Here is a 12205-nt window from a genome sequence, read left to right as displayed (position 1 = left end):
TCCCTTCGCACCTGCGCATCTGCACATGCGCTCCAAATCTCCGCTTCTACGATCTTCCTCACCCAGCTCTCACCTCGCCTCTGCAACTCCTTTGTCACTTATGCGACCATTGCACCAGTGCAAAACCAGCCACAGGTGTGATCACACCAGATCTTGCCACCAGCAGCCTTGGCCAAAATTGATCCAAACAATCAGAACCTCGTCCGAAACTCTTACGAGCCACTCGGGACCCCGTCCAAATATACCAACTAGTCCAATAACATTACACGAACCTACTTAAGGTCTCAAATCACGTATAATAATATCGAAATGATGAATATCACCTCAAATCAAAATTAATAACTTTGACCTTTCAACATTCAAAACTAGCGTCGAAATATACCAAATCAACGCGGAATGAACTCAAATTTTGCACACAAGTCCTAAATGACTTGAAGAAGCTATTCTATTTCCCGAAACCACAATACGAATCTGATATCCTCAAAGTCAACTTCTGGTCAAACTTATGAGCATTTCAAACTTTCAAATTTCCAACTTTTGCCAAATAGTGCCGATACCTTCTAGAAATATTCAAATACAAATCAGAGTATACGCCCTAGTCCAAAATCACCATCCGTACCTAACGGCATCTTCGAAACTCCAATCCGAGGTCAAATGCTAAAAAGTCAAACTTGGTCAACTCTTCCAATTTAAAGCTTCAATTATATGTTCATTCTTCCAAATCGAGTCTAAATAACTTGAAAACCAAAATCGATGATTCACACAAGTCATAATACATCATACAAAGCTATTTATGCCCTCAAACTACCGAGTGAAGTGCAAATGCTCAAAACAATCGGTCGGATCGTTACATTAGCAATGCAAGGGTTTTCAATACTTGAATTAGCATGGTTAAAGACATAAATTCCCATCAAATCTCTCAAAGTGCATAACGTTAAAAAATGTGGAGGGTGTTTTTATCAACAACTATTTTTTTAAGAAATTATACAATTTTAATATATCAAACGAAACAATGGATCGAAAATAATCTCAACATTACTAATCTGAACATTACTAATACCAACAGATTCCACGAAGGGGAAATCTTAGGTCATTTTTATGATCATACCAGCCAACTCCTTTCCCAAATGCAAATAAATTAAAACCGTGCACAAATGGGCTGATGGCTCTCTGGCACAATGAAAGAAGTACTTTGTACCACCTGGACGTTGAATTAAAGGCAATTTGTGAACTTTTATACCATTTCGAGTCTGCAAATTTGTTGGTTTAACTGCCAGAATATACTTGTATCAGAGTTAGAAACCGGTCTCTTTAACTATGGAGTGAGTTGTATAAATATTTGTGGTGGTGATGAGTTGTTGACTAAGGAGGAACCTGCCGTTTTGTACAAGTTGAAATGTCTACTTAAAAACTCATAAAATTAGGGGAACGACACATTAAAACTCTGCAAGAACATATGTCAAATTGTATTTTACATCTTCTGGATACCTAAAAACTAGTAATTACAATTCATCCCCATACACATTGAAGTAGTTTAATTATCACCAAGAGCCTAGGTCGCCCTTCTTTCTTCTACTTTCCATGTTCAAGAACCATCTGGTCCACCTGAACCCACCCCCACCCCACCTAAAGGAAAACAAGTGTTAGTCATTAGACAAAGGGAAATGTCAACTTTAGCTCATTATCATTCAACAATGCATATTTGCATGTTTAGAAGTCATAAACATGCGTGTTACGAAAAATTAAAACCATAGAACGATCACATCGGAATTTTGGTTGGGCATAATGCAAATCAGTTGAAGAGGAGTTTGATAAGTTTTAAGGAGCTAGCGTTCACTCGTTCTGACTTACTTCTAGAAGACTACTTACAACATTTGAATGGTTTCTTCTTTATTAATTATCTGTAACGGGACACAATTATCTGTGTCAATCACCATTAATTTAAGCTTGATTGTTGTTGATTGATAGCTTTATATTTCGCACTGGACTAACCGGTAATATGCTAGCTAAAGACGTTGTGTAATCTCTTTCGCATAAAAAAGTCGTACTAAAGATGGAAGTGATGAGGAAGAAGGAAGAGAATCAAAGATCATTATTTGTTAGACTTACGGTGAAGAAGCCTAAGGAATAATAGCCCAGATGGTCCAAGGAAAGAGCATGCAAAGGCTAAACGAGTTAGACTTGGGAAAGGTTAAAAGGGTTCAATTTATTCCTCTATGATATAAGAAGTGTATTTTATTTTCCGTTATACTTTGAGACAAGTCATGTTATTACTGTTACAATCATCTTGTATTTCCCAATAACTGTAAGGAACTCCAAATTTATGAATTATACGTGTCAAAATACTTTGAAAGAAAAGTTCAAATTTACCTCTTATACCTTTTTATCATTCATGTTCTTACTCAGGTTGCAACTTATTTATGTTGAATAATAAATACGAGATAATTTGATAATGATAAGAGTGTGAATGATCCTAAAAGTAAAAAGAAGATAAATTATAATATGTCGTCTAACCGAAATTCTACTCTTCCTTTTGAATGATGATCCCACATTTTATTGTTCCATCAGCATTTCACTGTTGACGGGCTTAAGGGCCCCGGGCAAGGGGAACAATCACTCGTAACTGATGACTTCCAAAAACCTAAATGACTCAAGAGGGACCCTCTCCGCCCTCAATTCTCATCTTATTTTATGACTTTTTTAGCTATAATTACATAGTGGACTAATCATGATATCCAATAATCACAAACTCTGACTTGAAATAGCTATCACGCCAATTAATGCGCATACCGAATTTCCGAATCTGTGCTTAAATTGATGACATAAAACGGAATGCAGCATAGTCTTAAAGATCTTCATTACATTATCACAAAGAAAAGGTTACTCGTTGGGTGACTTCAGACTAACTTCTGATAAGAAAAGTGGGGACAGAGACAACAAAAAGAATCAAATAAAAAAGGGAAAGGAAACTAAATTGAGGGTCTTACGCGGGCCTCTTGGCCACCTGACCTTTTTAAAAATTTATATTGCAAATTGACCTTCAAGTTTTAATTATTGTAGGATTGATCTTCATGTTTAATTAGTGCTTAAGTGAGATTTGAGTTAATTATAAAGTAAAGGGAAAACGTTCAGACCTTATTCCCAATGTTTTAATTATTACACTTTGGCCCCAACATATATGAATGTAATATTGCCAGAATTTTTTTTGGAAAAAAAAAAACAAAACCCTCCATCCAATTCCCGCGTTTCAGCAGCATCCCAATCCCATTTTTCACTGTTGAATCCTCCATTAAAGCTTGTTTTTATTCCATTCCTCACATAGGTCATCTCCCTTCTTCCCCATTCCCCTCAAAGCCTCATTCTTTCCGATTTATCGATTACAGAGAGGAAACTTGAATTTTTGGATATGTCGATTTGGGGATGAAATTGGCAGTACATTGGACTGACAATTCATTTTAAGTGGTATATTATCCGATTCCTTCGTGTGGTAAGTGTTTGAATCTCGTCTTCTTCGTCATTGTTCATTTGGGTTTCTGTAGATTTTCTATGCACAGTACTCGACCACTAATGTATAATAGACCACAGTAAAAATAGACCACTGATTCACAATAGACTGATGAGAGATTACATTTTAGTATGCAGTCTTTATTCTGGTGAATGGGTTGAGGGGCCAAGTAGTTGGAATTGAAATTCCTAAATAAATATTATAGTGCATATCCGTATACCTAGCAATTGTATATATTTCTTCCGGCACAAGAAAAAAAGGAAAATATAAATGTTCCATCTGCAAGGAACTTGTCCACAAGACTTTGTTACAACAACACATACGAGTTTATTGATAACCACTAGTTTAGGTAGTTAGTTCAAATCCAACGAATATGTTGACTCAAAGAAACCAATCGATTCTGCAAACTCTCAACAGTCACGTCATTTACGAGAAGGCTTATGAAAATGAACCATTTAGTATCAAAATCTGCCTATAAATATAGTAGATCTGATCCAAAATTAGTCATCATTCTTTCAAGTAAACTAGTGCAAACAGACAACCCAATCACTTAACAGAGAAATACCTCTGAGTCCAAGGCAAAGCATGAACGCAATCTTCATCAGAGAGTTACTGGATAAGCTTAATCGAGATATCCAAGAAGACGACGTCAGGAAAGAGAGCAATGCTCGCTAATTTATTTTTAGGCATTGTATGAAAAAATGTATGCTTCTATGAAGGGAGATAATAAATAAAATTATTTATTTTATTGTTGTCTTTTAGTTCCTAATTTATTCTTCTACCTTGTATTTTTTTGTCATTTGAGAATACTAACCTACAAAAAAAAGTCAAAGTAGAATAAAGAGGTTCCAATAAAAGAATACAACCCAGAGGATATAAATTTCTTAAACTCAGAATGTTTGAATTTTTTGCCAATGAATTTCAAAATTTCACGTGAATTTTTAAAGAAACCTACAACCTATACTCTACCGCACCGGTGGTCTATAATTTTTTTTTAATATAAACCAAAAGATGGTTGAGCATACTCAACTCTGTTGTAGGTATATTCTCCACCAATAGTCGAAGTGTTAAAATAACTTGAATTTACCCCTTCATCTACTCAAGTTAAAGAATTAAGAACTGTATATCAATCATATGGAATAAGAATAGGGGTGACTCATCGATTATTAGTTATTCGTTAGTGTAAAATAGTAATTTAGTTACATTAATAGAAATATAAAAGTATTTGTGAATAACCTAAAGTTGTACTTATTCATCATTATTAGGTAATTGCGTACTTTGAATTGGATAAAATATAATAGTATTACGTAATTTTTTCGGTAATTACCTAAGTCGATAATTGGTTAACACAACTATCATTATATAGCCAATGCAATGTCCCGATCAGTCTATTATGATTGGGATTGACTTTTGTTGACTTTTGAGGAATTGTGTAACTTTATTTATTAGAATTGATTTCTCTGCATTAATTGATGTTATTAAGTCAATTTTGGTTAGATTTGAGCCGAGTGGAGGTGAATTGTAAAAGAAAAGCTATTTTAGGGTATTGATTGAGGGTTTTGAGGTAAGTATCTTGTCCAACATTGTGTTGGGGAAACAACCCCATAGGGATTGATTTGTTTGCACTATTTGAACTACGTAAAAGATGTGCACATGAGGTGACGAGTGTGTACACAGCTTATATGTAGAAATTTGACCATTTTAGACTCTTAGGTTTCTTATGCACGTTAAAATGAAGTTTCCTTGTCATGTTATATCCTCCATTTCTAAATTTACCTTTACATGCCTTATTTGAAGTTGATTGGTTCATGTTCTACCCATTGTTGCCAAATATACTCTTATATGCTTTAATTGAAGTTGTTGCCTCTTTCATTATTACATGTTATCTCTTCTATTGTCGATTTATCCTTATTTGAAGTCATTATTACATATTATCTCTTATATTATGGTTTATCCTTACTTGAAATTGTTGTTACATGTTATTTCTCCTATTGTTGAGGTATTTTTATGTAACGACCCATTCAGACGTTTTGAGCATTTACAGTTCGCTCGCTAGTTCTCGGGCATGACTAGCCCGTATGATGTACTACGACTTATGTCAATGTTCGGTTTTGGTTTTCAAGTTAATCAGAATAGATATGGAAGAATTATTCTCTGCTAGAATCTTTAAATTTGAAATGTTTGACCACGTTTTGACTTTTTAGAATATGAACTCGGATTGAATTTCTAATGGTTCTGTTAGCTCCGTTGGGTGATTTTGGGCTTAAGGGCGCGTTGGGACTGTGATTTGGAGGCCCGTAGTGAAATTTGGCTTGAAATGGCGAAAGTTGGAATTTTGGAAAGTTTGACCGGGAGTGGACTTTTTGATATCGGGGTCGGATTCTAATTCTGAAAGTTGGAGCAAGTTAATAATGTCAAATGTGACTTCTGTGCAAAATTTAAGGTCAATCAGACGTGATTTGATACATTTCGGTATCGGTTGTGGAAGTTGAAGTTTCAAAGTTCAATGATTTCGAATTTGAGGTGTGATTCGTTGTTTTGATGTTGTTATGTGTGTTTTGATGCCTCGAGCAGGTCCGTATTATGTTATGGGACGTGTCGGTATATTTGGACAGGGCCCCAAGGGCCTCGGGCGTGTTTCAGATTTTCGGGGTTTATTTCTCTATGTTTTCAGTGCTAGTGTGATTCTGCTATCTGGTGTCTTTTCTCATCATCGCGATCGCGGAGAGGCGAACCGGTCGCATAAGGGAAAGATCTTAGCCTATTTTCTTCTTCTTCGTATTCGCGAACATAGGTCCGCATTCGCGTAGGTTGTGGCAGATGGAGCATCGCGTTCACGATGGTGAGCATGCATTCAAGTAATGTTGGGTCTGAGCTGAGGCAGTGTGGTTATCTCTTCGTGTTCGCGAGGTCATTTTCGCGAATGCGTAGTTCAGTCAGTGGTGCTTAACGCGATCGTGAATGGTATTACGCGATCGTGTATGGTTATTCAGCAGCATCTTTTTCTTTATCTTCGCGATCGCGATGGTACTTCCGTGATAGAGATGAAGGTGTATCTGGGTAGATTTAAATTATCCAAAACGAGGGTTTCGAGTTCATAACATAAAATGGAAGTGGGAGCTCGGTAGAAGGAAATTTTTGAAGGGATTTTCAGAGGAGTCAATGGGGTAAGTGTTCTTCATCTAAATTTGGTTAAATTCCATGATTGTATCTTAATTTTTATCATCTAAATTGGAAATTTGGGGTGAAAATTGGGGGGAAAATGGAAGAGAATTGGAAAGATGATTTTGGGGATTTGAATGGGCATTTGATGTCTGATTTTGATGAATTTGGTATGGGTAGACTCGTGAGTGAATGAGCTTTCTAGTTTTGTGTTTTTTGTCGGATTTCGAGGCGTGGGCCCGGGGGGCGGATTAAGCCGATTTTGGGTTTTGATTATAATTTGGAATTTTTCTTGTGGAATTGGTTCCTTTAGTCCATATTGATCGTATTTTGTTGCTTGTGGCAAGATTGGGGTGGTTTGGAGGACGATTCGAGGGGCAAGGGCATCGCAGAGTAGAGATTTGATCGATTTGAGGTAAGTAATGATTGTAAATCTAGTCCTGAGGGTATGAAACCCGAGATTTCACATTGTTTTACTACTTTGAGGTGACGCACATGCTAGATGATGGGCGTGTGGGCGTTCACTGTTAGGGATTGTGACTTGGTCCGCCCCATAGCAACTATTAAGTTGCGTATTTGATTGAAATTATATGATACTTATGTGTTTTAGAAAGATCTTCTATAAATTGGGATAAATGCCATATTTGGGCCTTGTACCAAAGTTGTTTGGACCCTTAGGGGCCTTTTCTTATTATCCTCTCACTGTTTTGATTGAAAATCTATACTCAGTCATGCTATATTTACTGATTTCATAACTCAGCTTTTATCACTCCGTTTTTAATGCATATAAAATATTTTTTTTGGCTGAGCACCCCGTTTTTACTGATAGCCCGAGTGGCTTGAGAGGTTTATGACTGAGTGAGGCCGAGAGCCTGTACTGTGAGGATATTATGGGATCGGACTGCACGTCGTAGCATGTTGTTACTGATTCATGATTTTGTGAGGCCGAGGGCCTGATTGATAGTGCCACGATGTGGCTTGATATTATTACTAATTTATGATTATGTAAGGCCGATGGCCCGATTAATTTATGCCATGAGGTGGCTTGTTATAGCGCTTGGGTTATAGTATCCCCTCTGGAGTCTGTACACCCCCAGTGAGCGCGGGTACCCCGAGTGAGTGATATGATGTTTTGCCCGAGGGGCTGTTTTTGATTAATGTTGTGCCCGAGGGGTTGTTTATGAGTGATTGTGAGGTATGCCCGAGGGGCTGTATATGAGTGACAATGATGGTTGCATGAGGGGCTGTTTATGATCCATGTTTGCCAGAGGGGCTGTATATGAGTGATGTTTTCCCGAGGGGTTGTTTATGATTTATATTTGCCCGAGGGGTTGTATCCGAGTGAGTTTTATCCAAGGGGTTGATTATGTTTTCATCATTTTTACTCACTATTTTATCACTTCATTTGAAAACTGTTGAATGATGTTTTAAATGGTTTTACTGAAATTGGATTTAAATGAGTTGAGTTGACTCAAAACCCCGATTTTAAAAGCCTGATGTATTCTACTGAGATTTCATGATATGAACTGTATATGTTTTATTGCTCGTCACTACTGCTCACTATTTATTTACTTTTATTACTTACTGAGTTGATGTACTCACATTAATCCCTGCACCTTGTGTGCAGATCTAGGTATTTCTAAAATCGATAGCGGGTGTTGATTACTCAGTAGCAGGTCCATCGGAGTTAGCAAAGTAGCTTCCTAATGATCGCAACCCTACTTTTCTCCCTCGTTATCCTCCATTAGTTGTATTCGGTTATTTCTAGGCTATGTTAGTCTTGTTGTTATTATACGGTTATAATAGATGCTCATGACTAGTGACACCCTAATGTCGGGCTTCCTTCCCCCACTTTTGTTTTGATTTAAACTCCTTATGAAGGTTTATTATTATAGCTTTGGTTTATCTTAAAAATGAAAATATTGATTGGTTTTGGTAATGCGTCGTCTTGCCTAGTACCATAATTGGCGCCATCACGACAGGGTTAATTTTGGGTCGTGACAAGTTGGTATCAGAGCCTAGGTTACATAGGTCTCACGAGTTATAAGCAGGTGCAGTAGAGTCTTGTAGATCGGTACGGAGATGTCTGTACTTATCTTCGAGAGGCTGCAGAACCCTTAGGAAACTTCACATTCTTGAATTCTTATCGTGTGACATTGATTCAGCTTGAAATGTACTCTTCAAATCCCTTCCACGCGTTCGTATGCGCGCATAAGTGCTCGGTATTAGCGGTGCATCGACGGCTTGTGATTCCCCGAGCGAGGGGCGAGATGTGATTTATGTGTGTTGATGTTGGGCCAGTCTGGAGGACTTGAGGCCGGGCTTTGCCTGTATCTTGAGCACTGAGGTGTTGATTGTGTGAGCACGTGCCTTTGGATTTATATGTTCGGTAGTGTCCCTATTAGTGGAAGTGATGGTTGGATGGCTACATGATGAGTATGATGTGACTGCGAGATGTGTTTATATGATTTGAATATGACGAGAAGGGTCTGCTTGGGGGTAGAAAGAACTATTTGGTGCTTTACTTCCATCTTGATTTGATGTATATCCCCAAGTTATGGGTGTGCTAAAGGATCTTTTCATGTTGTTTAGTTGGGGAGTGAAGTAGATTTCATGGCGTGATATGAGTTTAGACTCGGGAAGATTAAGTGATTACGTGATGATTATGATAGTAGAAGGGTATAAAGAGATGTTAGTTTGAGGTGAAGCAGGTGGGTTATCTATTATGGTGTGTCTTGAGGGCATGTGATCCTTATGTTGTTTGTTGGAAGTCCTCTTTTACCAGTGAAATATGTGTGTTGCAATTTGAGTTTGGATCGCTTATGAGAGTGGGCTTGACTGTTACGGGAGTGAATGCGAGATTTGTAGATGATTTGAAGTACTAGATGGTTTGTGTTGCACGAGCTTATGAAGGATTTAATTTAATCTCACTATGGTATTATGGCAGTAATAGAGTACGGGCATTGTGAGGTTTTGTGTGTTTTGACCTATGGCTTTGAGCCAAGTGGGGGAGTCTGCTATTGATAAGTTGATTGTGCGGCCAAGTGTCGTATTAGTTTCAGTTTGAGGTATACCGGCGAATCAGTTGTGGCTTATAGAGGTTGATATCAAGGATGACTCGAGTAAAGGAAATTTTGGATAAGGGTTATGTTATGCTTTATGGGTATATGAGAAACGTTGGATGAATTAGTTGTTGTTGTAAGGGATGTAACGGGTATGGAGTAGGATATCACTCGGCTACTTAGAAGGATGGGTTACTTCCTTAGGTGTTTCTGTACTAATAGGGTACAAGTCGTTCGGTTCGTTTGATCAGTTTAATTGAAACCTCAGTAGAGTGGATGTCTCCCGACAATAGTTTTAATGGATTCAAGACTTACATGTAATAATTGAAGATCTTCAGGATGTGTATTTGGATAGAAACCGAGGTTTACATTGGAGAGTGTCAAGACTTGTGGCACTTCTATACCATTATGGATTCTACATATCAGTATCAGTAAGGCGAAAGTAATGGCTTTAGATTCACAGGAAATCTCTTCAGGGTAAGTATTTTGAATGTGGTGCTTTGGGGATATTTAAGAGAGTATTCGGCGGCTTATGATCCTTAGATGATGTGGTGTTATGCTTGGGTCTCGTGTGGTGAGTCTGGGTTGAGGATTGCAGTATTATGGCGAGGAGAGGTATCAATTTGAAGGTAATTCAGAAGGAACTTGGAGGAATATGACTGCTTGGTAGTAGGTCGGATCAGCATGGTAAGGGATACGACTAGTTCTTTGGGTGCTTATAAGGTAATGAGTTTCTACAGGTGTTTCGTGGCAATGCTCTTAGGGTTTTAGGTGATATGCGTAGCTTGGTTGAGTTAGAAGGATTCAGTCCTGATGCTTTGGTTTTGTGCAAAGGGGATTTGGAGAGTTCTTGATGATTTCTACCATGGTTGGAGATGTATATTTTCTATTGGCGTGAGGAGCATGTGATGTATAATGATTTTCTCCTAGGTGGGATCAAATGGAAAGTTTTTGGCTAGTTGAGTACATAGTTGCTTGTGGCTTGGAGTGGATTATGAAGTTCTCATATTTATCATAGGATGGATAGTATATGCGGCATGTTGTGTAAGGTTGAGATTTGCATATGTAAAGTCACAATTCAGTTTTATATTGAAGGTCATAAATTCTTAGGCAGCATGGACAACTTTAGATGACTAGGTAAATTATATTACTAATTGGTGTGGCTTGATGAGGGTATACATTTCAGAAAGGGCAATGTGTTTGAGTTAAGGATACTTCATTGGTATGGCGGCACTCTGTGGTTGGATCGAATGCTGATATTCAAGTTTGCTTGGTGGCACAGAGGAATTATAGGAGTATCCCTCGTGGAATGATCGAGTATTAGAGGTGTGTTAGATATTCGGGAGGTGGAGTTGGGATCGGATATGGTGATTTGTGTGCTTTATGGATTTGGAGACTAGGAGTTCTCATAAACAAGTTATTTTATAGTTGTGGACCATAAAAATGTGGCCAAAGCTAGTCAGATGTTAGTATGTGCCATGATTCGGTCATTGTGGACTTTAGGAGAGTTATTTATATATAGTGGGTGACCAGAGTTGATTTGGGGTTCAATGGTAGGCCCAATATGGATGTGTGTTCTGCATCAAATCGGGTATGTTTACTCTGAACTGCTATCATTGAGGAAGGTGCCATTCGGTTGTTGATAAGCTTATTCGTGTTCCAAGATTTGGTTGTGAGTTACTCTTCTACGGTACGCGGGATTTTGATTTGTTGATTTTATGCACAAATAATATGGTTCAATTTGGGTTCATGTCAGAATTTGAGTGAGACGGGTATTTAGGTGTTGCATAACTGATTGCGCATTGGATATGTTCTTTCGGGCTAGTATGGCATTGCGTCATTTACTTCTTTGTGGTTATGGTGATTCAATTTTGGTGCTAGACATTAAATTGCGCGTGGTTGTTGATTTTGAGCATGATGACTTGAGGTATTCCATGTGGACTAGTGTTTGGATGGGTCGCACATTGCAGCGAAATTATGTGGAGGTATGATCCTTCGGGTTAGATTCGTGTGTTCTGGTTCTACGGTGTGTGATGGGTTCTTAGCATCGTGTTGTGGTGGTACTGGTGAGCTTGTGGTACAGCTCTCTCATTTGAGTCATTTTCCATGATTTGAGTACATTTGGATTGTTGCTTATTGGTGCGCGGATTGCACGGGTTGTGGTGTTAGATCGTATTGATATGTCATGTCACTAGCATAGGCGTGTTGGCTGAGATGAGATCATTAGATCTAGAGTGAATACTATCGGATTTGATTTCAGCATGTTGGAAGGATAATATCAAAATTCGGCTTAGAAATTTCTATTGTCCTTGCCGAAGGAGAGGGAGCTCCATGACCTATTTATTTGAGGAATGGTTATGACTTTCTGCATGTTTTCTTTAATCATTGGCAGTATATGAAAGTGCTAGAATGAAGCTTTGTTTGATAAAAGGTTTATTCCGGTATTGGGTTGTTTTGAGCAGTTGCTGTGATTAGA

Source organism: Nicotiana sylvestris, chromosome 6, assembly GCF_000393655.2.
Source record: "Nicotiana sylvestris chromosome 6, ASM39365v2, whole genome shotgun sequence".
NCBI classification, from domain to species: domain Eukaryota; kingdom Viridiplantae; phylum Streptophyta; class Magnoliopsida; order Solanales; family Solanaceae; genus Nicotiana; species Nicotiana sylvestris.
This window is presented reverse-complemented; position numbering follows the sequence as displayed.